Raw genomic sequence first — 27976 nt, forward strand, 5'->3', positions numbered from 1 at the left:
TGCATTTCCAAATCTTTCCAAAATGTCTACTGCTCTGGAGCAGCTGACAGCATCAACCTATTGGTGATTTTTCACCATTTACAGTAGACAAAGAGCACTCTGATGTGTGCAGTTTAAACATGGGATCTATTGAGGGAGAGAGAGAAGAAAATAATTTATATGAAACCAGTTGGCACTGTTCATCAAGATGCTTCATGTGATCCTTAAATGCACAATTTTAAATGAAAAAAAGTAATACATGCAGCAAATAGATACCAGTAGGGTGTGACAGGTCACTAACCAAGAGCAGATTGCAGTAAACCACAGGGGGGGAAAGGAGAGACAGATTACAAAATATCAATAAAATTAATGTGACTGTCATTGATGGGATTAACTCTCTCAGACCAGAAGCTGCGGCAAAAGGCAAAAGTTGATATTGTATTTATTGTCAATTCCCCATCTGTACTTGTCACATGAAATGGTCGTTTTGCCAATCTTTTTTTGCTGGAAAAAATATTTTGAAGAACCAAGAAACAATACTTCAAAGGGCAAAAATCAATTCTGACAGTGGTGAGACAGGCCTCTGTCACGGGTGATAAGAAAAAGGACATTAAAAAAATGTAGATATTTATATCACATGACACAAAGCACTTTTCTACAGACATGTCCAATTTGAGTTACTTTATTGCACAGTTAAGGTGATGGCATATGTTATCATTTTTCCCCAAGAGCAGAAAGAGATACTTACATTTCAGCATGTGAAATGTGCTATCACCAGGCAGGTTGGAAGGAACTGTATTCAATTTCTACAACCACATTTTCGTGAGCTGGCATTTCATGCACCCTAAGCAAAGGGTGAGCACAGTGAATTTGAAGGATTTCACTTCTCTGGTTACACGATTTCAAATCTGTTTTAAAGAAGCGCATAATGCTGGTGATAAATTTTGGTCAAGTGGGGCATTGAATTTATTAAATTTTCTTTTTTTAAAATAAATTAGTTCAAAACCTACTCTCATGCTTATACCTAGAATAGTGGAATGCTGGGATGTGGAGAATATACTCTATAAATCTATTTCTAAATGCAAAGCATGGAGAGGGAAACAGAAATCCTTTTAATTAGTTCTTAACTTGCTTTTTGAGTAACACATATGCAGGGGTTTCAATTGTATTTTCTCTTATTGTTAGTACTTGTGAACACTTGTGGTTCATTGAGTGAGCCTCATTACCCGTGGAGATTGTTTGTTCATCTGTTTGTCAGAATTTAATTACTGGAGCACAACCACTGGTATAAGGACATTCATGCAAGAGTCTAATATTTTTCTCTTCTCCATATAATATAGGTCTATCTTCTCTCTAAAAATTTGCTCCTAATCAGCTTGTCACTGTGCAGAGCAGCACATTTCCTATGAGAGGGAGGGGTCTATGCAGCCGTCTCTGAAAATCTGCTTTCTCAATCAAATGGATGAAGAACTCAGCAACTCCTGACTTTTTATTCAGAAACACAAAGTCAATGGCTCTGCTGTACTCTCTGATCACAAACTCTGCTTTCCAGCTGCATTGCTAAAGCAGAACTCCCCTGAAAAATGCAAGGGCAACACTACAGGTGACAGAAAGGAATCAGAGCTGACTTCTTGGAGGCAACAGCAATGCACTTGCCCTTCACCAGTAATTTCTGCCCATTGTCCCCCCAAAAAACACTCCTTACAAATTTAGCTCAGAGGACACTGTGCAAATCTCACATATCTCTACAGTCACAAAGATGTAGTTCTGAATGACACACCTGCATCTGTATATTCAAACAGACAAGAAACCACAGCTCACAGCTTCACCACCTTTTTTTTTCACTTATGGAGGAAACCACAGGTTCACATTTCACCAGGCTGTCACCTAGCTTGAGCTATTACCAGAAAATATGTACCACAAAAATGAGGGGAAAATAAGTAAGAACCTGCATACCATATTTCAATTAATGGAATGGCCTTAAGGCCCAGATTTACAAAATCTAGACAAAGTATAATTTTTTTTATCAAATACATTGAGAAAACTATTTTCAAATAATTTCAAAGCCTTTCTTAATAAGCATGCAATAAAAATATTGTATTAACTTTTTCCTCTTGAACATCCTCAACTGTTGAAACACACTAAATCTTAAAAGAAATCAACCTACAGAAAATTAATGGTATTTCAGTAAGACACAACTATTCTTCTGCCACAGTTCTGACTGTTTTCTAGGTAGGAAGATCAATTTTTTACTATTTGCTAACACACATTCAAGCTAAACATAAGAAAGTCACAGAGGGTATTAACACACATCAACAAGTCAAAGTGAACCATTTGATATCCACAGAGAGTATAGTTTAATTCTGCATTTTCTTTAGCATTTATCGTGGAAACATACCTCTCAAACTGAATCCAAACCAGTGTCTTGCCCCTATTTTACAATCACCATAAATGAGAATGGTCTCCTAGTATTGCTATTTTAATGGCACTACTTAGCAGCATTCAAGGGTATAGAGTAGGACTCAAGAGGCTGAGAATCCTATTTGAATGCATAATAAAGAAGCATCTGAAGTTTTACTAGGTTTATTAAATTGTTTATGGCTATTTTGGTAGTAGCTGTTAAATTAATCATCCTAAAAAAATTAAAAGGAGAAAGAAAAGAATAGGTAACACTGGCTATTATCACATTTTTTTTATATGAGTCTAATAACAATGCTACACTTTATTTTAAAAGCCCTGATTCTTGGAGTCTTATTTATATGGGTATCTTGCCTTTCATTTTCATATAAAACAGCCGTTGAATAAAGCCCAGAGTGACATGAATTGTTAAGGTTCAGATATCAATAGGCAACTAAAAAGGATGCAACTATTTAAAAAATTTCTCAGTTTTTAAGCCTCTGAAAAAAATCTTGTGACATCTGATTCATGAATTTCAGAGTGGCTACACTGACATCTCCACTTCAAAGCTTTCTCTTTTCACCATATATCTAGACTGCAAAAATTAATTTCCCGAATCTTCTGAGTCATTTCATTTAACAATTTAAGAAGACAAACAAAGCAGGCGGCCCTTCCACTGCCCGCTGCGGCGAGTCAAATTGTGCAGATAAACAAAATGATTACCAGGGCATGCAGGAGGGACAGACTCAAAGAGCTGCCTTTACTGGTTGGTTAAAAACACAATCAAATTAATTGCCAAACAGTTGTCTGCACTGTCTGCTCTCAGGGCAATTTGGGAATAAAAGGATACCTGGTGCACAGGACACACACACACCTGTATGGGCATGGGAGGAGAGGGAGCAGGAAGGGGATAACTCAGGTTCATCTCAGGGATTTTTTTCCATCCCAGAGCCAATAAAGCCATGGACCTGCAAAGGTTCATTGCAAGAGCACAGATACACCCATCCACTCCTTAAGAGGTTTGGGTTTTTTTGTTGTTTTTCTCAAGCTCATTTGTTTTCTTAATAATTCAACCCACATATTTGTGTTTCTTCCAAAACAAAATGATATAAACTGGAAACATTTTTAAAAATTCTCCTCTACAGCTAATTACTGATGCTGAGGATTAACATTCTGTGGCACTTCAGCTTTAGTTACTTTCCCTAATTAATGTCATATTTGCAAAGATCTATAAAAACACTGTTTAGGTAAATGATGTGCATTCATTAACTATTTAAAGCCTGTGTCTGGTTTTTTTTTTTAAGTATTTGGAATGCCTCTTGAAATTTCTACAAATAACCTTTAAAGCCTCGAGGGATCTGTAGGGGCTTTAAATAAATGCCAAAATTTCATTAATTGTTCAGACAAAAGGTGCTTCTGTCAGGCATGTTGAAATGCACACATGCATTCATTTCTAAACACTTACATGGGAAAAATTTGAACCTTGTGTGCAAAATAAAAACTTCTGTGACAATGTCTAAGAGTGACCACAAAGTAACATCTAAGCTGTTATTAATAGGAGTGTGTGGGTAAGGGTGGTTTCCTTGCTCTGGGTGGGCAGACAAACCATCTCTGATTATTCTTTTCCTGCACCACAGAGCACAGCCCATAAGGTGAAGGCACCTTTTCTGATCTTTGTGTAAGCTGTGAAACATGGAGCAGCTTTTTTGGTGACAGAGGATTCTCTGAAAGCCGAGACATACAGATACTGCCACTGCAATGGAGTAAGATGTTTTTTTCTGAAGACTACCTGCCTATTTACAGCCCTCGTATGGGCTTGGCTGTTACATTTTGAGCACTTGTCAGTAAGCCAGCTGAACCACAGGAAACCCTCAGTACTTGTCCTGGCCTGTTCAGCTTAAAATAAATGTTGACATTTCAGTAAATGCTTTTCTTGAGAGGGTTAACAACCAGCATCACTATGGTCCCCTCAAGGCTAAGGCATCCTTGGGATTTTTTATAGCAAATGTATCTTTTTGACCCTGTTTTTCTACCATTGTGACAACGGACAGCTCTGCAAAGGGAGAAACTGCACTGGGCATGAGGAAGGAGATGACAAACCCCATCCAGGCCAGATGGTGTCAAGCAGGCTGGTTTTGAAGGCTGGGATGATGCCTTTGGGTCGTGGAGCCAGACAATGGCCACAGGCCCTGATGCACATATGAGCATTGCAAACCTGTGTGATGGTTGTGTGGGGCAAGTGCTCAACCCAGCACAAGTCAAATACCAGACTGCACAACAAATTTCTTCTATTTTTTAGTTTTTGTGGATGAAAAATTGTGTGCAGCCCTGACCTCTGACATACACAGAGGGAAGAAAGTCATTGTAGACAGGTCCCTCTGTCCTCTCTACCTTCTGCCCCTTACAATGGTAAGGGAGCACAAACCTGCCACTGTTTGGCAAAGAAGAGGCTGTTTTAAATACAACATTTTAGGACCAAGTTCTCAGTGGAGATGGACTGTAAATCTGACAATAAAGCCACTTTTCCTCCAGCACTACCACCAAAGACAACGTGACCACCATGAGATTAAACAACATCATGGTCCATCTCCTGTAGATTAGAAATACCTTTTATGATAACTTGTAAAATAAGCATCACAGCAGGACAGCTGTGGAAACAAGAGTTGTGCCCCCCTCCTTGCTTCCCCTCCCAACTTAGTGCAACTCACTTTGTTCACCTGAGGCCCCACCACCACAGCTGGTTTCTGTGGGGGAACTCAACCAGCCCAAACCAGTTACAAACCAGTCAACATCAGGGGGCTGTGACAGGTTTCTCCTGCCATCCCTAACACCCTGTTCTGGCTGCACACCACATGTTGTCCCACAAGTGCACCCTGCTGCATGTTGTACATGCTGCAAAGCAGGTCCTCTGCAGATGGCAAAAAGCAATGGCAACAAGAACAATTCTGGTGAGAAAATTAATCACATGCCTATTTATAGGACTCAGTCTTACACAGCACAGGCTGTAGCTAAAAAGGAAAGAAATTTAGTGAAAAATATGAATTTATATAAGTGTGCATGATTAAAAAAAAAACCCCATACTCTTAATTTTCAACCCTTGGAACGTGTAGAAAATATTCTGTAAAGAATGGGAGCACATCATTTGCAATTTTAAATGCTTTCTTCAGTAGAAACAAAGGACCTGTAATCACACTGAAAGGTATTTTAAAAGACAGCAGAGCTTGTGTCTGACCCAAGCCAGTAGGTAGACCTCCACTGCCTGTTAATCAAAGAGAACTAAATGAGAAGAGAGATAACTGTAGGAATAAGGGATAGATACAATGAATAGCCTGAAAGATTAAAAGCAGATCGAATTCAGTTATTACTTTTGCAGAAATATCAAAGCTTAATTATGCTGTTTTCACACATCGTTATTTGACTTACTGTGGAATTAAAATGAACACAATTAATAAATACAAAGTATTCAGTTAAAACAGAAGCATGGAGAACCTTTCTACAACTGCAGCTAAATTGTTGCAGTGCTTTTTCCGCCCTCCTATATCATTTGTATCTTGAATATATTAGCTTGGAGTTGGGCATAAAGAATTTCATTATTATCAGTCACTTTATAAAAGCAGGCTCTGTATAAACATGCTGGATTACTCTGGCAGATACATCTAAGATAGGCTGCAAAAATTCAAGAGCAGGGTATAGAACAGCACAGAGCACTCTCCATAAAACATTCCCCTCTTGATCACCATTTAATTATAGTGTCTACTTGGTTTCCTTCCCAATTTCTTTCCTTCTTCCACCTCTTCTATTAAAACCCTCAGTGAAACACGTGGCTGTGATGGTTTCAGTGGCACATCACTTGGCTGGGACCCGTTTCTATGCACTCAGCACTGCAAGGGACAGGCTTGTCATGCCCAGGAGTTGATTTTCACCTGCTTCAACAAACTGACACCATCACCACAGCATCACACCACCTTCACAGCACTATAAATAATGAACTGCACAGAAATGATCACTCTAATCTTCTGCTTACACTCTCCCCTTCCACTGGAGAACGCAAACATCACATCTGACTGCTAAGCAAGACAGTTACAAACCAAACCCAGCATTTAAAAATGTCTAAAAATTCAATTTTACTGCAGTCACTTGAAATACATATGATTCAAAGGCATCTTCCAGTACTATAATTGCTGTTTTATTTAAAATCATTGAGAGGTCAATCTGATAACTGAAAATATACTTTTGTTCTTCAAAATGACTCACAGAGAGGCGGGGGGGGGGGAGGGTTGAGGAAGAGAAAAAAGTTGAACCAACTCTACCTAAACTCCTTGCAAATCTCTAAATAAATTTTCCTCTGCTCTGCTTTCAAAAATCCCATTCTACTTTTTACATTACAATAATACTCTCTTCTTGCCATTAATATTGTGTTTGGTGAAATGCTAATATTTTTTCAGTTCACTGTCAGAGAGAACTGAATCTACAGCAAGCTAATCTGCCATAAAGTCATGTTTTATACACATGACTACAAATTGAGTTTTACACTCCATGGAAAGCAATCTTCCATCTTTAAGGGTATCATGAGACTAGAATTAGATCTATTCTTCTGGCATTACTAAATCATAAGATGAAATATAATTTGACGTGCAAATGATATTGTAAACCCAAGGCAATGAAGCACTGAGAATATTTTTAGTACTAAACTTACTTGTTTGTTCAGTATTAGGAGTCTTTTTGAGAAAATTAGCCTCCATTTATAATGGAAACAGCATTACATAAACTTTTTTTCCATAACACAGGTCCTAGTCTAGAGACTGAGAGCCTGTATAAATTTATTTCTAAATTGGGCATCTGAGTTTAAACATGTGTTTCTCATCTTCTAAGCTCCTGAGATGTGAGCACTGGGAACCTGTCACAACTACAACTTCTATTTCAGATACTCAGGGTAACGTGTTTTGAATCTGGATGTATTTAGAGCTGCTTTCACTTGTCAAGTTTCCAAACAACTTAAAAATAACCAGCTAATGTATTTTTCGGTTTACATAGGGAACAGGGTTTTGGTCATTTAATCCCACTGAAGAAAGCATGGGAACACTGACTAAGTGCTTATGGAGATGATTTTTCAGGTAAAAGGAGATACCACTGGAAGGACTGTTAAGTGCTGCCTCCTTACAGTAGTAGATGTTATCTTGAAAGATGGAAATGATCCCTCCAGAAGCAACCTTTACCACTTAGTTGTATTTATAACCTCATTTTAGCAAGGTCTGGAGAGGGACCAGTTTCTCCTTGTAACCCTTTGGGTACTTGAACCCAAAATGCCTTTATACAGTACTGTCCTCTCCATCATCACTTAAAGAGATTCCAAGATATCCCAATATTCATATTCTGGCCTTGCTTAACTCTATTCTGTGCCAGTTTAAGCCCAGTAATCCTAGTTTAAACCAGAAGGGTCAGTATCCCCTTTGGTACCACTACATCTGCATAACAAAGAAAGAAAAGAAAAGGCTTTCTAATGCTTTTCCAAGATTAAAAAAAAGACAATAGTATCAGACTAAGATTGTTAAAACAGCACAAACGTTGTCCTTGAGGAATTATGTTATCCATGGTTACTGGTTATTTGTGGTGCTCATTCCTTTTCAACCCAGGAGTGGGGCAAGTTACATCAAGTCCACCTTCTATTCTACTGTGTTGACCTCCTTGCATGTTGGTGTTCTGTTCCATGCTTCCAGAAGAAGCAAGTGGTCAGTAAGTGTCAAATCTCACCTGATAAAGTGGCATTTTGAATGAACTTCTAAAGAAACAACCCCTGTACTCTGGTGATCTCCCTCAACGAAAGACAAAGACACTCCCACTTTTGGAGGTGACTGCAAGTGGCACAACCTGAACTGCAAAGCTCCAGCTGCCCTCCAGCACTGACTCCTGGCTCTTTAGGGAAATCAGCCAGGCAGGGCAGTGGAAGGAGAATGATTATAAGTGACTCCATATCACTTTGCATCCATTGCTATGCTAATTTGTGTACAGAATAGGAAATTATGGCCAATGTCACACACTGCATTTAGTGGGCTGCACATATTGACATTGATGGAATTGTATCACATGGCATCCACATCACCAAAACACATTCCTTTTCCTGGAGAAATGAATGAGAAAATATTGCTAATTGAGACACAGGAGCACTTTATGGCAGATTAAACACTTGGTACAAACAACTCTTTGATGTTTATATAAAGTATTTTTTCAGGAATAAACAAGATCATTCTTTCACCAAGAGCAACACTTTGAATTTAAAATAATTCCTTTCATCAGAAGACTGTGGAACATTTTACAAAGATGGTGGAGTATTATAAGTATAGTTTTATACAGGGAGAAACTGAGGCCAAGAGAGATTAAGGGAGTTATTTGAATTTTTCCCAGACAGTTAAGAATACAACCTATTTATCCTGATTTCAAGTAACAAGACTGTGCTGATATAAAAGGAAAAATTCAAGCCAACATGCACTTCTCTTTGACATTGTCTTAGAAAGTTCTTTGCAGAAGTCTAAAGAAAGAAAGGCCTAAACACAAAAGTCAAATATACAGGCTCTTTTGTCCACTTAAACTTAGATGATTGTGAATGTTTTTTCCTCCACTTTTTAAAACTTCTTGAAGGCAAAGCCCATTCTTCAGCTCTTTGCCAGAAGTTATTTTGCCTGTGGATATGATTAACATGTATGTATTTAGGAACAGAGACACAACATGCAGTGTAGGCTATTAAAAGACTGTGACACTTTATAGATGGGTATTATGCATTCACATGCAAAACAATTACAGAAATGGAACGGCTCAAACAATGTGCACAGCAGAAAAAAGAAACAGATTCAAATTTCAGGTTGTTCTTTTTTCAGCTCTGAAAGATGATGCATATGTTCTTTTCTAATAAACTTTAAGGAAATGAATCCTGAGTACTTGATACAAAGGGTGGAGGAGGGACAGTGAACAAGAAGAAGAAACACACCCTGAAGCTGTTCAGTTGTTACTCTAAAATCCTTTCCACTCACACAAAACTGCTATTTTGGTGCTCCAGGTCACAGAACAAAATCCTGGGGTTTTGAGAGCATTTGGACACATGGAGGGAGGGAAGGAGAGAGAAGAAAGGTGGCCAAATGGGTATGTGGGCAAAGATGAGGGCAATCAAACCTCATGCTTTATACTATGTAAGAGGAAGGCTCAGCTGTGAATAGAGCTTTACACTTCTGAAACTTCAATCAGCAGAACCTACTCTTAAGCATCAGGTTAAGGTCACTACAATTACAAAGATATAAAAAGTACTGGTCCACTTCTGGGAAAAAAATCTTTTATTTTCCTCCTCACTTGCTTATTCTTTATTTTATCCTTTAAAACTGATTGCATTTAAACCATATTATTTTGTCTATTTATTTCAAAACTTAATATGTCTCCTATATTTTCTGTTTGAACAATCAGTTTTAAGGTAGTCAAGGTATGTGTGAGCTGAAGCACAGTCTGCAGCTCTGGGTATTAGAGCACCTCTACTATTCTCACTGAAAAGATCATACACAGTCTTACTCTAAATATGATGTTTTTCACAGATCTCTTATGCTGGCAAATTTCAGTTGTATTTGAGAGAAGTTGGTAAACAGGTGAAGACCATGTCAAATCAGAACTAGGGTTTCCTTTGATAGCTCTGGTTTCAAAGGAAGGCTTTGGGACGATACAAGGAAAAAGAAGGAATCAGTAGTATAAATTATAAATATTAAATTGTTTGGAATTCAGGGTGTTTCTTAGCTGCTCCTATTTTCCCGTCTACATTCCTTAAGGAGCATGCATGAAGGTTGCAGCTGCAGACTGCTTTATCTCCCACAAAACTCTCAGGAAGGAAATCCCATCTACTTCAGGCTATAAAAGAATAAATAAATGAATTTCTTGATTCAAACAGAGACATCATAAAGTAAAGGGAACGCCCCCCCCACAAACCAACAAACTCAAACCCCATCTTTTCACAACAGTCACTGCTTGACTTGTTTCAGTCCAGTTCATTGTTATTCATATCCATCCTTTTTCTATAAATATTTGTCTTGCATTTGTCAAGACTTATATTTAAAAAATGAAATTCTATTTGGGGTTTTACAGTATGAGAGGCTATTACATATACATTATCCTTATGTGCATGATTGGGGAGAATAGATGATTTGTGAAGTTATCTATTATGGGGAATAATCAAGATTAATGAGCCCTATGGCACTTGCTGAATGCCTCCAGAGATTTATTACTCAGGTTGTTCGTTTTTCTTGTTATGTTGGTGCTGTCAAGAGTCCTATAACAAATGCAAACACAGACGTGTATTAATTGCAAATGTGAAACAAGGCTACTGTGATGTTGCTAAATACTCACAGCTCTGCTGTTTGTACAGCATCTCCACTGGCTGTAGGATTTCTTATCTGCCAGGTTTCTGATTAACTTTCCATTATGGTACTAAATGCAATGTTTTTAAAGGCCTAAAAAGATAATTGGGAGGGGATTAAAGAGGAGAGGGAATTCTGTTTCCATCTTGCTCTTAATAATGCAAACTTTGGGCAGAACTGAGTGACAGAGGCCTGGGCTTTTCCTGAAAGGCTCTGCAGGCAACTTTGGAAGACCTGATTTTATTATAGGGACCTTTCAGTACAAGACTTTTCAAACTCAAGTTATTGTGGCAAAAAATAACTTCCTTGAGAAGCACGTGAGCTCTGTCTAAAGATGCCATTATAACATGCACCTGTCAAGATGTTAATGCTGCTTTCTTCTGCTGACATTCCTGTTTTTCCATGGAGGTGTCAGCTGCCAGAAAACTCCACGGTATCAACAGAAGGATCACTGTGACCCCTGAGCCTATTAAGATATTTAGTAAAAGCTCAATGTGTCCCAGGAAATTTAAGTGGATGCACTTCTCTGAATATAAAAATGCTCAAGAATTGCTCCTTGTTTATTTTAAACAGTCTTTTTCCTGTACTGTATCTCCTCATCAATGCCATGGAGCTGCACACACATCAGGAGTTGCCACACTTAACAGACCCCATCCATCCTGAATGGACAAAATTACAATATTCCAAAAAATATATATTTTTTTTAAAAAGACCATTGTGAAAAAAACAATAACATGGAAGGATCAACATTACCTTAAATATTCCCATCACTGCATTTAAGTTCAAGCAACACAACACGGACTTAAATGAATGACAAAGCAGTTCATGAATGCTGAGGAAATAACAGCATGTGCATCCCAGTGTCACAACATCCGTAGCTTTATTCCCAGAGGAAGCAGCAGCTCTGCCAGTTTTCTCCTTCATTAACACGGATGTGGACAGACACCTTATCCCTTCCAATCTCCTCCCACTGGATTTACACAAGGGCCAGTTACCAACTGCAGAAATCCACAGGTCTCTCCTGTGCTCTCTGGTGTGAGCTCAAACCAGAAGGTGTAGAATTTTCATGTTGATGCATTCATATAGAAAAACATGTTTCTACCTCCCAGGCAGATGTTTTTCTTATTCACCCTGCTGGCATCAACACAGAATGTGTGGGATGATGCTAATAACTCAGCACTATTAGTGTACAGGAGCATAAGATAATGTAGGAGCAAAACAGTGATATCATGAAAATATATCTAGTTCTCTCTCAAAATAGCCCAGTATATGAGGACCTAAAAAGACCCGCCAAATTCTTCCATTGCAGAAAAGAAATTCAACTACATCTATTTAAAACAAACATGTAGGGGCAACTTCAGGTTTGGAAGCCACCATGTTTCAGTTTGAAAGCATCTGGGAAAGCTACATGAAAAAAAGAAAATAAAATCTTTGAATACTCACTATTATTTTGTTTTCACTTATGCATTTTCTCTGGGTTTTGTGGAATCAGGCTACTAGGCTAGGTCAACATTCAGCTTGCTGTTGTAAAGCTGTTCACATGCTTTTACACAGCTTCTGCTGTAATTTAAAGAGCTGTTAAAAAAATATTTAATCCTCTTTTTTAGTCGTATCTTAAGCTAAAATGCATCTTAGTCTAGCTACTAAGGATTGCTCCAGGAAGAGAAGCCCTCTGTCTGTCCCCTGGAAAATAATTGAACATAAAATCTCAAATCCTCCTCTTGCTATACTCTCTACTCCTTACTTTCATGACCCTCCAGATTCAGAAGACAAATGTTTTTAGTGAAGAGGTTGTCATGCTTTTGTGAAACCTGCAGGGGTGCTTTGGATGAAGCACAAGAGGCATTAGCAGTAGAAACAAACACCTAAAAATGAGAAATGTAGCACATCCTGTAAAAGGAGTGGAGAGGATATTCTTTTCATTAAATATCTACAAGCACTAGTTTTAATTCGGATCAGAAGCAAAATACAGCAGAGCTTTGTTTAATTTAGGTCTGAAGCTGGTACCTAAGTAATTTGCCATGCTGGGGGAATAGGGTCTTGTAAGATTTAGAAATGCAAACTAGAGTCAGCCCTGATTTGTAATCTGCTTTTATTTCTCTTTTAAGATTATGAAAAAAAATGCAAAAGCCTAGTGATATACAAGGAGAAAATAATAGCAAAGTCCCACATGATTTTTTTTCCCCAAAAATTAGCTCAAATAGATGTGTATTTATTGGCAGATTAAAACCAAACAAAAAAAAAAAAAAAAAAAAAAAAAAAAACAAACAAAAAAACCCAAACAACAAGCAAACCCCATGTTATTAAATAGCTCAAGAACACCAATGCAGTTCTTTGCCTTTGGGTGCTACTCTGTCTCACAATGAAACAAGTTTTTGTGTACTTGCTCCCCAGACTGATAGGTACTGTCTGAACAGCAATTTCCCCATCTCCTTAAGTGTTAACCATTTGCAGCAGTAATTTGTATAACTTCAGGCACTAAGTTAAAATGAGACAGCTCTTGCAGAGAAAATTCAGAAATATGCAAAAATGGAGACAACCATTCCTGCTTTTGTGCACACAGTGTTAGCAATCCAGGGGAAAACCCGTTCTATCTGTTTAGAAAACTGGGAGCGGAACAAGCCTCACTGCATGTATCAGCAGGATGCCAGTGGACTGTGGATGCCCACAGGATGAAGACAGTGGCAGGCAGATTCTGCCACCATCCAGGCAAGATGTCATGCAGTGCAGATTGGATTCCCTGAGTCAAAGATGAGAAGAAGAGACAGAATCATTCCCTAAATTCACACACATTACCAACTGGCAGAAACGAGATCTTTTATCTTTAAAGCATCTTCTTTCAAAGACTTCTCAAAGTGTGAAGAACTCCAGACCAAGCTTCACTGATAAGTTCTTATGGGAATATCTACCAATTTGACGTCTTGTCCCTGTCTTTTCCACATCCTCCCATAAAAATCTGAAGGTTCCTCTGAAGCCTTCTCCTCTCCAGGCTGAACAAGACCAGGTCCCTTGCCTGGCATAACCAGAAGACAAGAAGCAACATACTCAATGGAAGAAGTAAAAATATTTTCCCCATGAGGACAGTCAGGCATTGGAACAGGCTGCACAGAGACACTGTGCAGTCTCCCTCCATCTGGGGAGGTTTTTAAGACACAGTTGTATTACACACTGAGAAACAGGATCTGATTTCACAGCTGACCCAGCTCTGAGCAGGAGGTTGGACTGGAGATCTCCTGAGGGACCTTCCAACCTCTGTTACCACGTGACGCTACTACTGCTACCAACAGCAGGAGCAATGCCTTATGAAAATGAGAAGTGACAAGAGAAAGCCATCATGGAGGCATGAAACTGAAATATCAGAGAGAATGAAACAAGTGAATTCTTCTTCCAGGGGCAGCATAACTGTATCTCCTGCACCTCAGCAGCAGCTGGGTCCTATGGGACAGGATAGAAAGTATCAAAGTTTTTTAGTGTTAATAAATAATATGCTACTTACTAGCAAAGAACAATTGTCTTGCAGACACTAAAGATCACCAGATCATCTCAGATTTCATTAAAAAAAAATCTGCCTCACTTTGCTACAAATGGTGATCTGCAGCAATTAGGGATTGAGACTTTTTGGTCTCTGAAAATGCCATACTAGATATAGGAATGAGTGATGGATATTTTATAGTGCCGGATAACCTATGCATCCTAAGAAGATACAAATTTCTCTGCACCTAGAAACAGAGGAGAGGCTTCAATGTAGGTTACATCAAATTGCAAACTCAGCTCATCCTTTAAATATGGTAAAGTTATTCTGGAAGAGCTGATATTACATATGCATGACAAAACCATAAAAGAGAAAACTAAAACAAGGTAACATACATTTGAAAGGAAAAGCTCTTCCACAGTAGCACCCTCCACTCTTTAAGATATACAATTAAATATGCAGTTATAAAAGAAGGAGTCATCCTGAACATCACATCACAGTGGTTGGAGCTACAGAAATCTTTTAGCAGCCCCCAAGGAAGTGCAGTTAGAGTAATTTCATATTCAGTGTAGCATCTGCTAACACCAGTGAGGTCAAATTTTTGCAGACCCTTTAGTTCTTCTTCCATAGGAGAAGCTACGGCAGACAGAGAAAGGAAAATCCCACGAGTGAAAGCCCAATGTGCACTTTGGAACCACTTCCCGTTCAAGTGACTTGCAAGACAGAGACTAAATTATAAACAGCCTGAGACAATAGATTCCAACTTGTAGCTATTGGCCAGTTTAATTCCCCAGTTCAACTCCATGCTTTAAACACCTTAAAAACCAGATAAGCTGGTCAGACACCACCAGAGTATCTTTACTCTGATGTGATTCAAAGTCCAGGGACCATCAGTGAATAGCTCAAACTTATGAATCATCTCCAAACTACATAAGTCAGAATAAAACAGAAATATTTTTTTAATATCCTCAATGAGGTTTTCCCAAGATCTAATCACTGTGTTACTCTCAATCATTTTAACTATGTCAGTGCTTTCACTACAATTCAAACCCTATGATGGGGTCACACAGCTGGCAAGACAGAGCAAGGAAAACATGAACCATGTGGCACTGGAAGTGCAAAAGGCTCCTACATGCCAGAAGGGAGCTTTGTGTGATTCCAGACAAAGGCAAATGGAAGAAGATGTGGCTTACTCAGCCAGGTCTCATTTCATAAAAAGCTTGGAAATTCAGAATTTTTATAATATTTTTTATAGTGTTTGTAAGGACATCTCTGAAGGCTGCCTGTCTCCTGTCTCTGACTCTTTAACAATCCATAATAAAGTCATATTTAATATATATGTACTTTTCAATTGAGAAGTTGATGCAATTATCAAAAGTGAGTGACTAAAAATAAAGAAGAGCAAGCCAGCAGATGCAGGGGGACTCTGCACAGAGCCCTGACTGCTTGCAAGTATTCAAATTGTATACACAAGGTCCCTCCACCTTTGCTGCGCACATTAAAGTGAATATTTCCAAGACTGACTGGAAATACTCAACCCCTTTCTTGAGATACCTAACAACACTGCCTAAAAGCACCACTGCACAAAGAAATAAGGCTTATAAGCCATCTAATGCTAATTTATTTTTCAGTGTTCTGCTTTTCATTCTGTGTATGTCCACACCTGTGCTGTACTTTCGGGCTGTGTATTGCAGTTTTCAGAGCAAGCACCACCCTGATCAGAATATACCACCTTCCTTTTTAACTTTGCCTTCTTTCTCCAGGCATTCTGAACACAGAAGCAGTACGGATCACGATTCCACTGCAAGACACAACCCATGCTTCACAGATGGGAAAATTAAGGCACTAAAGCTCAGATGGGTTTCACTGAGCTACAGAAGCCTTGGTAAACACCACATTAGTAACCCAGACACTTTCCCTTCTTTCTACAGTCAATAACAAGAAACAAGGGGACCAGACATCCCTGCCAAACATTTTTAGGTAAATGGACTTCTCTTTCAGGTTCTGTGGAGAGTATTAACCCTGTTTTTATATACTTTCTGCACAGAAATGCCTCTAGGGAAGGTGGTAGCATCAACCAGACACTTCTTCAACCTACCTAAAAATCTGACTTAGCCCCTGCAGGACTTTCCCCACTGCCGTGCAGTAGGACAAAAAAAAAGTTTTAAATCTGTAAACACAGCCCATCAGAGAAGATGTGCTGGGTCACCAGCAGATAAAGGAATAAAAGTGAGACTCAACTCCCAGACTCCACTTTCAAATGCCAGATCATGTATTTTTTAAATCCTCTTTAGCTTCTATATTCATCTTCATGCCAAATGGTACAGTCTGACTGACATTGACCTTTCATGTATAGGAAGCTACACAGAGAGAAATGATGTGGTCATTAAATTCCTACTTTCTAAAATTTTGGCCGGAATTAAGATCCAATATTAAGTCAGTTAAATAAGAGTGTCAAAAGGAATGAAAAACTGACTAATATATATTAAATATCTGGCCTTTTCTTTCACTCTTTTTCTCTCCAAGTTTTCCCATCTATTCTTGGCCATTAGAAACAGGTGGTAAACGTAATTCCCTATTTTCTCAGCAAAATCTAGGTTCTCTGTCATAATGTGAACAAAGGACATTTTTTTATTTCTTTTGGTGGTTTGATGGAGTAAAGAAGAAAAGGTCTTAGAAAATGTCTGCCTAGAACTGATGGAAGAAAAAAAAAAATGTGGGCAATCCAAAGAGCAAGAATATTGTGAAAGTGCCGCAGAGTCTTTAAATGGGAGCAAGAGCTTTGAGCCTGGTGCACACAGGTCAGTCAGCACTTTCAGAACTTAAGAAAAGTATTTTGAGAGAGATGAAATAATGGTACAATGATTCTGTGGCAGGCACTATCTGTTTCATTAGAAAAAGAGATGAAAAATGTTTTGATCAAAGTTGTTTCGTCTTTCTGTGCTTGCTAGAACCACCAAAACACAGAACAGAGGCTGATGTAGTTCCAGCTTGCAGCACTACAAAACTTGCTGGAAACATCAGTAAATTTGGATGATTTGGGGTGCTTTTCTGTTATTTTGTTTAATTGCCTGTAAGTATCAAATACTACTTACACCCTTAGACAATTTTCAGCTGGAATACAATTCTACTAAATCTCATGGAGCGTATGTACAACATTTGGATCTTACATGTCTTAAAAGTACCACAAATCATGACACCCCACCCCCCAAACAACAATTAAATAATTCTCAGAGGATCCCTGGGTCTTTTACCACTGCCCATAAGTAAATTGAGACACAGACACACAAAAAGACCTCCCAAAAGGCTTGTGAGCTCTGCAGGTAGAGCTGGAGCTACAACTCAACAGGGACTTCTCTCCTGTTCCTTGTCCTGCAAGCTTCACCTTATAGGCTGTTTCCCAAAAAGCAATCCTCCAGAGCACAAATTTTCATAGCTTTAAAAAATTTTTAGGCCTGGATTCTTTATAAACAACAACTGAGGCAAAAATAGACTGGCAGCCTACCACACTGAGCATTCACTGGAGCAATGACAGGAGTGTCTGGGTGTGGGGCCAGTGGGGGATGCAGACCTGGGATGCAGCATCCCCCCCAATGCAGAGTGGAATAGGCCCAAAGTGACGGAGATGATGGGCCTGGTTTCAGTGCTGCCCAATGAATGGTTATCATACAACAGAATCACAGAATGCTTTAGGCTGGAAGGGACCTTAAAAATCATCTCATTCCAACCTCCTGCCATGGGCAGGGACATCTTCCATGAAACCAAGTTGCTCCAAACCTGGTCTAACCTGGTCTTGAACACTTCCAAGGATGGAGAATCCACAACTTCACTGGGCGAACTGTTCCCGTGTCTCACTGCTCTTACAGGAGAGGATTTCTTCCTAATATCCAATCTAAACCTGTCCTCTTTGAGCTTAAAGCCATTTCCCTTTTCCATATCACTACATGCCCCTATCAAAAGTCCCTCCCCAGCTCTCTCCGGTCCCCCTTTAGGTACTGGAAGGTGCAATGAGGTCTCCCCAGAGCCTTCATTTCTCAGGATGAAAAAGCCCCAACTCTCTGAGCCTTTGTCACAGAGAGGTGTTCCATTCCTCTAATCATCTTGGTAGTCCTCCTCTGGAATCACCCCAAGAGGTCTGTGTATCATGGTCCTTCCCCTCATCCCATCAGTTAAATACATGTAGTTCCATTTATTTACTACTCCAAACCCTGTGACTTAATTCCTCTTTGCCAGTGCTGCCCAACACAACAGGATCCTGATCCCTTGTTTGAGCCCAAGAGCTGTCGTAGAGCAACAGTTTTAATCTGTTTTATCCAGCCCAGTAAATGAAGTTTTAGCAGGTATTTTTTGCCTGCTCTGCCAACTAGATACTTCATAAAGTGAAACAGAATCTCTGCTTCCTTCAGGGCACCTGCTTTCAATTACAGGAAACATACGGCACCTTCAGATTTTTCAGCTTTCAACATCTGTGCTTTGCAGGTACGATTTGTTGCATTCAAATTACTGCTAAAGCTGCAGAATGGTGTTGAGCTTTCAGGGACATGCTTGAGAAACACTAGAGATGGACAGGAAGTAATGGTTATTTGCAATTGCTTTTTAATGACTGATTAATGCCTGTTCCCAACTAAATCCTTTAAATTGTTTAGAAATCTCACCTTGTTCCTCTTGCAAAGTCCATTCAGCTTCAGCTTGATTAGAAACATCACCTCTACCCTGTAGCAGATGAACACACTGGCTTTGCTATCCAGCCAAATTCACCAGTCTCACACCTTACTCTGAAAGATAACGCTATAAATAATACCTCTAAAAGGGAAAACAGCCTGTTGTATCAGTCAGGCACAGCTGGTCACCACGCTGGGATGAGACAGTGACAGCTACAGGTTTAATTCTGCACTAGGTTAAACCTGTCAGTCAGGGACACACACATGCACAGAGATTTATACACTCCCACCTTTTCCAAACAGGACTGGTGCAGACAAAGCAAACCAGCAAATCTGAGCAAGCCCTCAGCACTTCTCCAGGCTGGTGCAGTATGACATAAACCTGAGTGTCAGTGCCCAGACACATCCAGGTGCACCGATGGATGGGAAGAATCTCAGATTAACACCACCATGGTGCTCCCTGCTCCTGCTGCTAGCCCAGCCTGCTGGCTCCTTATTTCATGTATTATCACATCACAGCCAGTGCTTGCCAAATCACACAAGCTAAAATAGAGCTTCATAGCTGCTTCTACTGGGTCTAGCCCAAGAAAAACTTGCTGGTTGCATGAAACACCAGCCAGCAGCCCCAAGGTCTAACCAGGAGACAGAAGGAGGTAAGGAGAAGCAGCAGGGTGAATGATGAAAACTACTGTTACAAGGAAAAAAGGGTGGGAACGTTTTCTAATCTAGACCTGAAGGAATAGATTTTCATGGATGGATGGATGACAGATCTGTGGCAGAACAGGACTCATGGGAATACAGTGTGGAATAAACTCTCCAGGATCAAATCCAGTTGCTTTGCTATATATTAAAGGCTACTGGAGTATTTAAGTATTTACACCCTTTATTATCATGTTTGTGTTCTTTATGATTTATAACTATATATATGACTTCATATTTGTTTACAAGGGTCATCCTTCTGCTTAAGGTGAATTTAGATCCAGTAGAATTTCACTGAGCTTAAAATCACAGATTACTGTGGAGATATCTGTGCTGTGTCCCTCCTTCACCTGTCCACTGTGTAAGCAGCTGATAGGGCTGTGTATGTGAGAGAAATTAGGAACAGAGAAGAAATCAATTATTATGCCCAGAGAAATCGTATCTTAAGAGGATGCTTCTAGACTTGAAAATACTTAGAAAAGGAAACTGGAAAAACAACTTGGGTTAAGTTAATATAAGGCAAATCTCCCAAATTAATTCACACCAAATTTTCCAGTCCATAAGTCTTTTCTCTTAGGTCAGCTGCTTTTATGGAAGTTCACATCACAATAATGAACAGAACACTGTGGCACTTGCTAGTTTCTTTTATACCTTTTGGATTCAGCTCTGGACTCCTGTTTCCTCCAGTTCTCCTTCAGGAAACTGAAGCAGTAGGATGGGATCCAGGTTCATCTTTGCATTCCAGGCAGGCTACACCTCCTACATTTGGTTCAGGACTTTTTCTAATTTAATTATGTTTGCACTTGGATGTAAGTTAAGTCACAGCTCAACCATTAACTATTCTCTGCTATGGCATCCACCCTCTATATTTGACTTCACTAACTGCCTAATGTTTTGCAGTGAGTTTCTGATAAGTATGTGTTTGCAGATTTTCATGACAGACTAATAACACCAAAGGAGGCTCCAGGAACGTTTTAAATAAATATTATGTGTATATTTCCTCAACAGTGTCTGCCTACCAGCACCTTTGGAGCTACATAATCTTATCTAGAATACGTTTGCATTCTGTTTGCACTAACCAATGTGGTCCATTGCTATGGAATAAACTGTTATTTGATTAAAACATTATGCACAGCGTAGTTCCAGGACAGACAGTCATGTGGTTTTGAAGAGGCAGCAGTTTCTATTTCTGTCTTGCAAAATTCTGCTTGCCATCATCAGGTATTTCTTCATTAATCATAATGAATAATGAGTAGAACGAAGGCCTTTACCTGGGCCAGGAACTTCTTAAGGTATTTTGAGAAACTACGTATTGTCCTGCCTTTTTCTTCTCCCTTCTCTATTGTTATTCCTTATTTAGGCCTAGGATGGATGCCTGGAATGTAGGTCCAGCTGCAAATGATTTAAATTTGCAACAGCTTCAGAGCAGGCATCTTCCCTGACTGTGTCAGGAGATGACAGAACATCAATTCAGGGAAGATGCTCAAGCTTGGTGGAGAGCAGATGTTAGGCATCTTAACTTTTTCTAGTAATTTATTATATTGTCATCTTTTCGGCTGCTATCAGCAGATGGTTTAACAGTTTGGAGTGGTAGCCAAACTGAAAAGAATTGAGTAGTGCCACTGAGCGCATTAGACAGACAAGACCTGATTAGGGCATTATCTTCTCATCCAAAATATGAAAATTGAATTCCACACTCGGCCATTTGGATGTGTCTCATTTGATGTATAACAACAGTACAATCTAAACTATAGCAGTCACCTATATATTCTATATATGAAATAAATTTAAGCTAAGCTAGTTACTAGTAACAGCTGTGAAAGCACAGGCTTTGAAACTCATCTGCTGCAGACAAATCTCTAATCTCTTTGGCTCAGATTTATTAAATTTATGTGTGTGGGATTTCCTGTTTAGTCCGTGAAGAGAAATAATCATTTTAGAGGGCAATTCAGACTTCAGGTGGACTAAAATTGAGGTAGAAATGTCTTTCCATTGACTACAGAGGCATCCTAGGGCAACTGTAGATAAATATTCTATCTGTAAAGGAGGATAACAGCTTTGTCACAGAAATATCATGAAGATGAATAGAATACATATGGCTTGGAATAATGATAGCAATTATCTACCTTAGTTAGGTAAAATTTCTTGTTTTCTGTTCAACTTGCCTGCTAATGCTACACCAATATACACCTGCTCTGTAAAGGCAAAGTACTCCCTTTCTATTTCAACAGTTTAAGGTGTTGCTACAAACCCAAGAGCAGAAAGGACATCCTGTGTCACCTAGCCAGTAAGGGTACACTCAAACAGTGATCTCACTCATGTCCTGTAGCCCAGTGATGGCACTAATAGGACAAAGACTTTGTGCTGAGCCTGCACATCCTCAGCCCCAGGCATGTCAGTCTTGTTTGTATTGCCCAAGCTGGAGCTTCATTTTAGCTGCTTTAGCTGCAGCAGCAATTTTCTTAATGGCCAGGTGGCTATTGCCTAATACATTTTGCTTTTGCTTGTCTTTGCATAACGATGTGGTTTATGTGCACTTTTTATCCAGGCAGTAGTAACTCGCAGTTACTCTGCACAGGATGAAATATTTATGATCCTGAGGTAACAACAGAGTGCAGAGGAACACAGACCTGGTATCACAACAGAGAACTCTGAAGAGGCTACACAAGGTACAGAGTAGAGCAGTGGGGGCATGAGTAGATATCAGACAGGGCACAGCATGACACTCAAGACCCCAGGGCTACAAAAATTCCCCACAGCTGCCTAACAAAATGCAAATCTGTGGGTTTAGGGTAGGACAGGAAAAGTATCCAAGATATGTAAGATGTCACATATTGGATGGGTGGTGCTGCAATCCAAGAGAGAGTGAGCAAGGTGTAAAAGAATGTTAGAAAACATAAAAAATCCTCCATTAAAACAGCCAGAACTAGAACCCAGAATGAGGATTAGGAAACCATCAGTATCATCCTCATAATGGCTAAAAGAAGGAAGAAGAAGCCCCCACTATCAACTCCCAATGATGCCCTTGGTATCCGCCTACTTGTCCTCACTACTTCATAATTCCAAAAAGTAAAGCTCTTTGAGTAAGGATAAGCAAAACATCTTGGATAGGAGTAGAAACTCAAAAATGTCCATATCCATCTCAAATGTATTATTGAAGCTTTCCTCCCCCATAACAGTGTTCCTTCTTTTCTCTTAATAAGTAGATCCGGATTAATTAATAATAATAATAATCATTGATGAGACCATTAAGATTTCAATTACACTTAGAACTAATGTTTGCCTCTTACAAAGGAAGCATGTTTCACTTGCCTGTAAAGAAGACTTTGAATCTGAAAATGTTCACTATTAAAGCTAGCCTCTTGCCTTCATTCCTCTTCCAAGACAGCCAGACCAGAAACCCACAGTGCTGATCAAGAAAAGAAACAAAAAAACCTACTAATTTTTTAGCATGAATCTGACCAGTTTCTATCCACTACTCTCTTGTTCTCCACTGTAATTATTTACTCTTTCCATATGTACTTGCACAGTGATCACACTCCTGCCTGTTAGGCACTGCAGAGCCTAATCAAGACAAAATATTTCTAGCCTCCACTTGTGGGACTCATGGCCTCTCACTTTTTTTTTAAAAGAGGAAACCCCAGCACAGAAACAGAGCTTATTCAGGAAGTTTACAGTGAGAACTGATGCGACAGTTAGGAGGAAAAGTGCAACCATGACAATTTTATGCTGATTTCAAACATTTGGGTTTGCTGCAGTAGTTGTTGAGTAGTAACAAAGCAAACTGCAAATACCATAACAATCATGATAATATGTTAATAGTTTTAATTGAAGTAATTTCTGCAGACAATAAGAATTATACCCTAATGTGTTAATTAATATGATTAGGAAATGTTGTGAAAATGAGTATGTAAAATGATATCACACGGTATCTGGGAAGGGGCTGGCTCCTCCGAGCTCTCCTCGAGGTGAGATTTATGGACGTTAACACACAAGGCTTCAGCAAGGTAAACAGCTGTTTCGATTTTAGTTATAATGAACATTAACTCCACATCCCCATTTCTGCTTAATTAAACCTCTGTCTCTGCAACCCATCAAGAGCAAACAGCAAAGGTAACAGGCACTAATTGGGCCCTGTGCAATTTCAGCCTCAGCTTGGAGCCCAAGTGGTCTGTCTGAACCTAAAAACTCCTGCAAAATATAAAAGTTTCTCTGCTGCTCCTCTCTCCAGCATTCCCAACAATTTATTCACTCAAAGCCAAACAATGTATATGCAGCATTAAAAAAAAAAGGATCATACAAAACCACTGCAAAATGTACAATGTGAACAAATGAATTAAATGCCTTTTTACTGCTGCGCAGGTTGTCACTTCCTTATTATTTCTTATACAACATCGAGCAATAAAGAAAACCTCTGAACCCCTAAAGAACTCAAAAAAAAAAAAAAAAAAAAGACTCTCAGGAAGCCTCCTGCTGGACATCTGACAGCCAGCTCCTGGGCATTTTGATTAATCTTCAACCTCCCCAAGAGAGGATCATCACAGAGTTAACCAAAGAAGCATGGAAGAGACAGAGAAGGAGGCGGCAAGCAACCTGCTCCTTAAAACCACGTAAACCCCCCCGAGATGCATCTACTGAAAGAGAAATCCTGGGGAACCATGGTGCTGTGCCCCCAAACGTGTTTCAAAGAGCCCACAGCCTCCCTGTACAAAATGTCCCCCCGTCCTCCCCACGACACATCAGTCAGCACCAAAGCAGCTCCATGTGAGAGGAACTGGGCATGACAGAGCACAGACTGCTCCTACCACATTCACCGAGGGAAAAAATAAAAATAGAAGGACTTACGCCGCAGAGGACACCAGATAATTTTATATTATTCTGTTAATGAATCTTTAAGGCAATAAGAGAATTATTGAAATACCTCAAACAGCCCCTCAGATGTGGAAGTGACAGCTGCAGCCTTTCTTCAAGTGCCTCACTTCACGAGCATGCTCTTCAAGGTTTCTTTCCGACCTACAACCTTTATCTGAGCTTCCTTTGTGGCTTAGCAATATGAAAACTGTCGCTTAGTCCTTACACTGAAACCACTCGCTCCCCGGTTAACTTTTTTTTTTCCCTCCCAGCTGAAAGCTGCAAGTTTACAAACGTAGTAGGCAAAAACTAAGGAAAACACCCTGTGGTCCTCTACAAACACACAATAACATTTAATACAAAAATGTATTTGAACTTGTGGCGCAGCAATAGGCAGTTGGGATTTACATGCACAACGAGGTTCATCTTCAAAAAGCACCATTTTGCAGCTCTCTGAAGGAAGTGGTAAATACTGTGCACGCTCTCACCCCTTCATGGGAGGCTGGCTACCTACGCCCTGAACTGAGAGCAGACCTGAAGCATAAATCACTTAATTGCTCATTTTATTTGATACCCAAGTACCTCATGCTAATAAAGTTAAGCGTTAAAGAATTACAATGTGACAAATTATACGCCCATCTCATAAAAAAAAATATTACCGAAACAGAGCCGGGTCTGAAAGGCTCTCCACAACGTACAGTGTGTGGCTAATTTTAGATGATTCCTCAATCACTGGAGAGTTTGCAGTGTACACAGCCAAGCCAGCTCAATCAACTGGCTTCTATCTCCATGACTCCAGGTCACATTATCTCATGAATGAACTGTTATGTAGGTCAGTCAAGAGTCATCTAATTGAATGCACATTTCAGCCTTGGCATTTATGCTCCAGATATCAAAGATGTAGACAATTGGGTAAGTCAAAAGAAAATATGATGGAAGGGGCTGTGATAATTAGGCTTTGTTTCAGACAACAGGCATGGGAACAGATGCTAGCAGAAACTTGTATTTAGCCATTTTCATTCTCACTGGATATAATGCAGGTGGAAACTGCAGGAGCAACAGGCTCAGCAGAGTGAGGAGCTTTGCTGGGTCACAGGTTGGAATTTAGTCACAAATCAAGCTCTGTCCTGCTAAGGTCCCTCAGCTTGGCTGGGAGGTACATTGGTCTCTGCTGAGGCATGTGCCAAATACGTGTTTGCTTACTTGCAGTAACTGATACCCCCGAGTCTCCTCACAGAGGCCCCCGGGCGGTCATCAGGAAGGAATATTTTTGGTTGTTCCCAAATCAAGGTGGATTCTAGACAACAACAGAACTGAAAGTTTCCATTCTCCGTCACCAATCTGAGTCACGCTTGTACCTAAATGTTTTAAAGAGCAAGGTCTGTGGGGAGACTTCCCAGCATGGCTCACAAACTGTTTATTTAGCTTTGCAAGCAGAAAGCTGATGTAAAATACACTAGAGTAGTAATCCTGGTAATATTTGGGTAAAATGAAGAGTATCAGACTGGAGATGCATGATGAAACTAAAGTGAAAGAGTTCTTGCCTTACAGAAATGCTTTGGCAGACATTTCTTTTCACTTCCCCTTCAATCCAAGCTATTCTAATTTAGACGCAAAAAGAAAATTGCAACTGATTAAAATTGGGCTGGCGGTAGTTCCCGTGTGAGGAAACACACAGCTCACAATCAGATAAAAGCCAAGCTGTCTAAATGCAGCCCTGCCTGTACTTTATAGCAGTGACCCAGCAGCTATTTACTGGTTATTTGTGTATTTTCATTTTTTTAGGGACAGCTCACAAAGGATTTTCTTCTCCTTTGTGCTCCCCCAACTTTAAAAATAATTTCTGGGGTACAAAGGGTTAAAACTGCTGGAGTGAAAGCAAAATGCCCAAGGCCAAGTTTTCCTGCAGCCTGTCTACTTGGTTGCATTTTCATCTCCTGTGTCCTGACAGCTGTTATCTTCAAGTGTGCTTAGACATGCCCACTGCTGTTCCAGCAGTCTTTTTGTTCACCTCAGAGCTTTTAAGGGCTTTAAAGCCTTGATGCATGCAGCTTGTAGAAGAGGGATGCAAGAAATAACACCTATTATGTGGGAGGTATCTTTTGGTGTCTTGTGCCCCACCTGCTTCAAGCAGGGATTTTTAAAAAAGATTCCAAAGTATCTGTAAAAAAATAATAAAATAAAGTAACCCTCCATGTAGCCCTTTGCAACCTGCTCCCCATCACCAAAAAAGCCTTTGCTCCAATGTTCTCATGTCCCAGCAACAACTGCTTTGCACTGACATACTGTGACTCTTAGGAGGATGTGAAAGCAGATACAAACATCTGTTAATTAAGGCTCAATTTGCACATGAGATGAGTAATACACCAATTTTACAAATGGGTATGTTGAAGCACACAGCAGTGGATAAAGCTGGCCAACCTGAGTGCAAGATAGAAGGAGGGAGATTGAGTTCCCTTGTTCTGGCTACCATTCTTGCAAATAAAATAAAAATAAAATGAAGGCTATGTAAGTGCACCTGAGATGTTGCTGACTTCTACTTTGCAAAAGATGAAGTCAGAATAATTTTCCAGAAAATAAACACAGATATTCATACAAACAACCCCCCTCCACACACAAACTAGTTATTGATGAATAAAACTGCATCAGGTCCAATTTGCAAGACAGAGTATTAATGTATTTTTAATGGCTGAACCAAGGGAAGGTCATTATACAAAGTTTTAATTCTAGTACATTAGTTTTGCATTTATACATTAGCAGTTAATGTGATAATGTCAAACTCTCCACTTCTTGTGACATCGTAAAAAAATACAGGATATTTTATATTCTTTTGGACAAAAAAATACTTAGAGCTATTACTAAGCTTTCCTTCTCCAGCCATTGGGAGATTGTTTATGCTGCTGTATCAATTTTACATGCAAGATTAAAATTATAATGGGAGAGCAACAGATGTGAAAAATGTAAATCTTTGGTAAACTGCACAATCAACAAAGGCAGAGAGGGTTTTGCTGTTGTTTTTCAGTTGTGGTTGTTGGGTTTTTTTTTTTTTTTTTTTGCAAATGAAATCATTTTAATGCTCCTTGACCTGTAAATGCCATTTTTAATGGAATGCAGGAAATAAATTAATAACAGTGAAAAAACCAAAAGTGAATGTGAAAGTCAGCTTGAGGAAACAGCCTCTTCAGCAGAGATGTATTTTGGATTCTTGAAAAGTCACATGCAAAGTTCTGACACTCAGCACTGTTACAATTGGCTGATACTGCTCAATGCTAATTTTGGGTAGTTCAGGATCAAAATTCAATGTGTTGAGTCCAGTATGCAGACATGGTGTATATCCACCAAAGGCAAAGCTTCCTCCTAGGATTAGCACTTACAGAACAGACTATTGCCCTGAAGATCACACCTAGATCTTCCTATACACAGCTTCTAAATCAAGATGGTTGTGTATTATACTACAAATTTTTTTGCTTTCTCCCTCCAGCCTGTCGTCCTCATTCACTTTCTATAGATTAGCATTTAGCAATGTGAAA

The 27976-nt window shown here is 39.4% G+C and overlaps 1 protein-coding gene across 3 annotated transcripts in view; it reads right to left on the reverse strand.

Annotated features, from left to right (window-relative positions):
* The window catches only part of CELF2 (CUGBP Elav-like family member 2), a 376889-nt gene that overhangs the window by 176879 nt on the left and 172034 nt on the right, over positions 1 to 27976 (reverse strand). The window contains exon 1 of one of the 3 annotated variants that reach the window (XM_083859038.1): positions 24517 to 24623. The exons of 1 other annotated variant lie outside the window; for it this stretch is intronic. The gene's annotated coding sequence lies outside the window, so the exon portion shown is untranslated. Of the gene's footprint in view, positions 1 to 727; positions 809 to 24516; positions 24624 to 27976 lie in introns of those variants that run through there. One more of the 3 variants, XM_083859039.1, reaches the window with a different exon arrangement.

Source organism: Zosterops lateralis, assembly GCF_965231275.1.
Source record: "Zosterops lateralis genome assembly, chromosome: 4".
NCBI classification, from domain to species: domain Eukaryota; kingdom Metazoa; phylum Chordata; class Aves; order Passeriformes; family Zosteropidae; genus Zosterops; species Zosterops lateralis.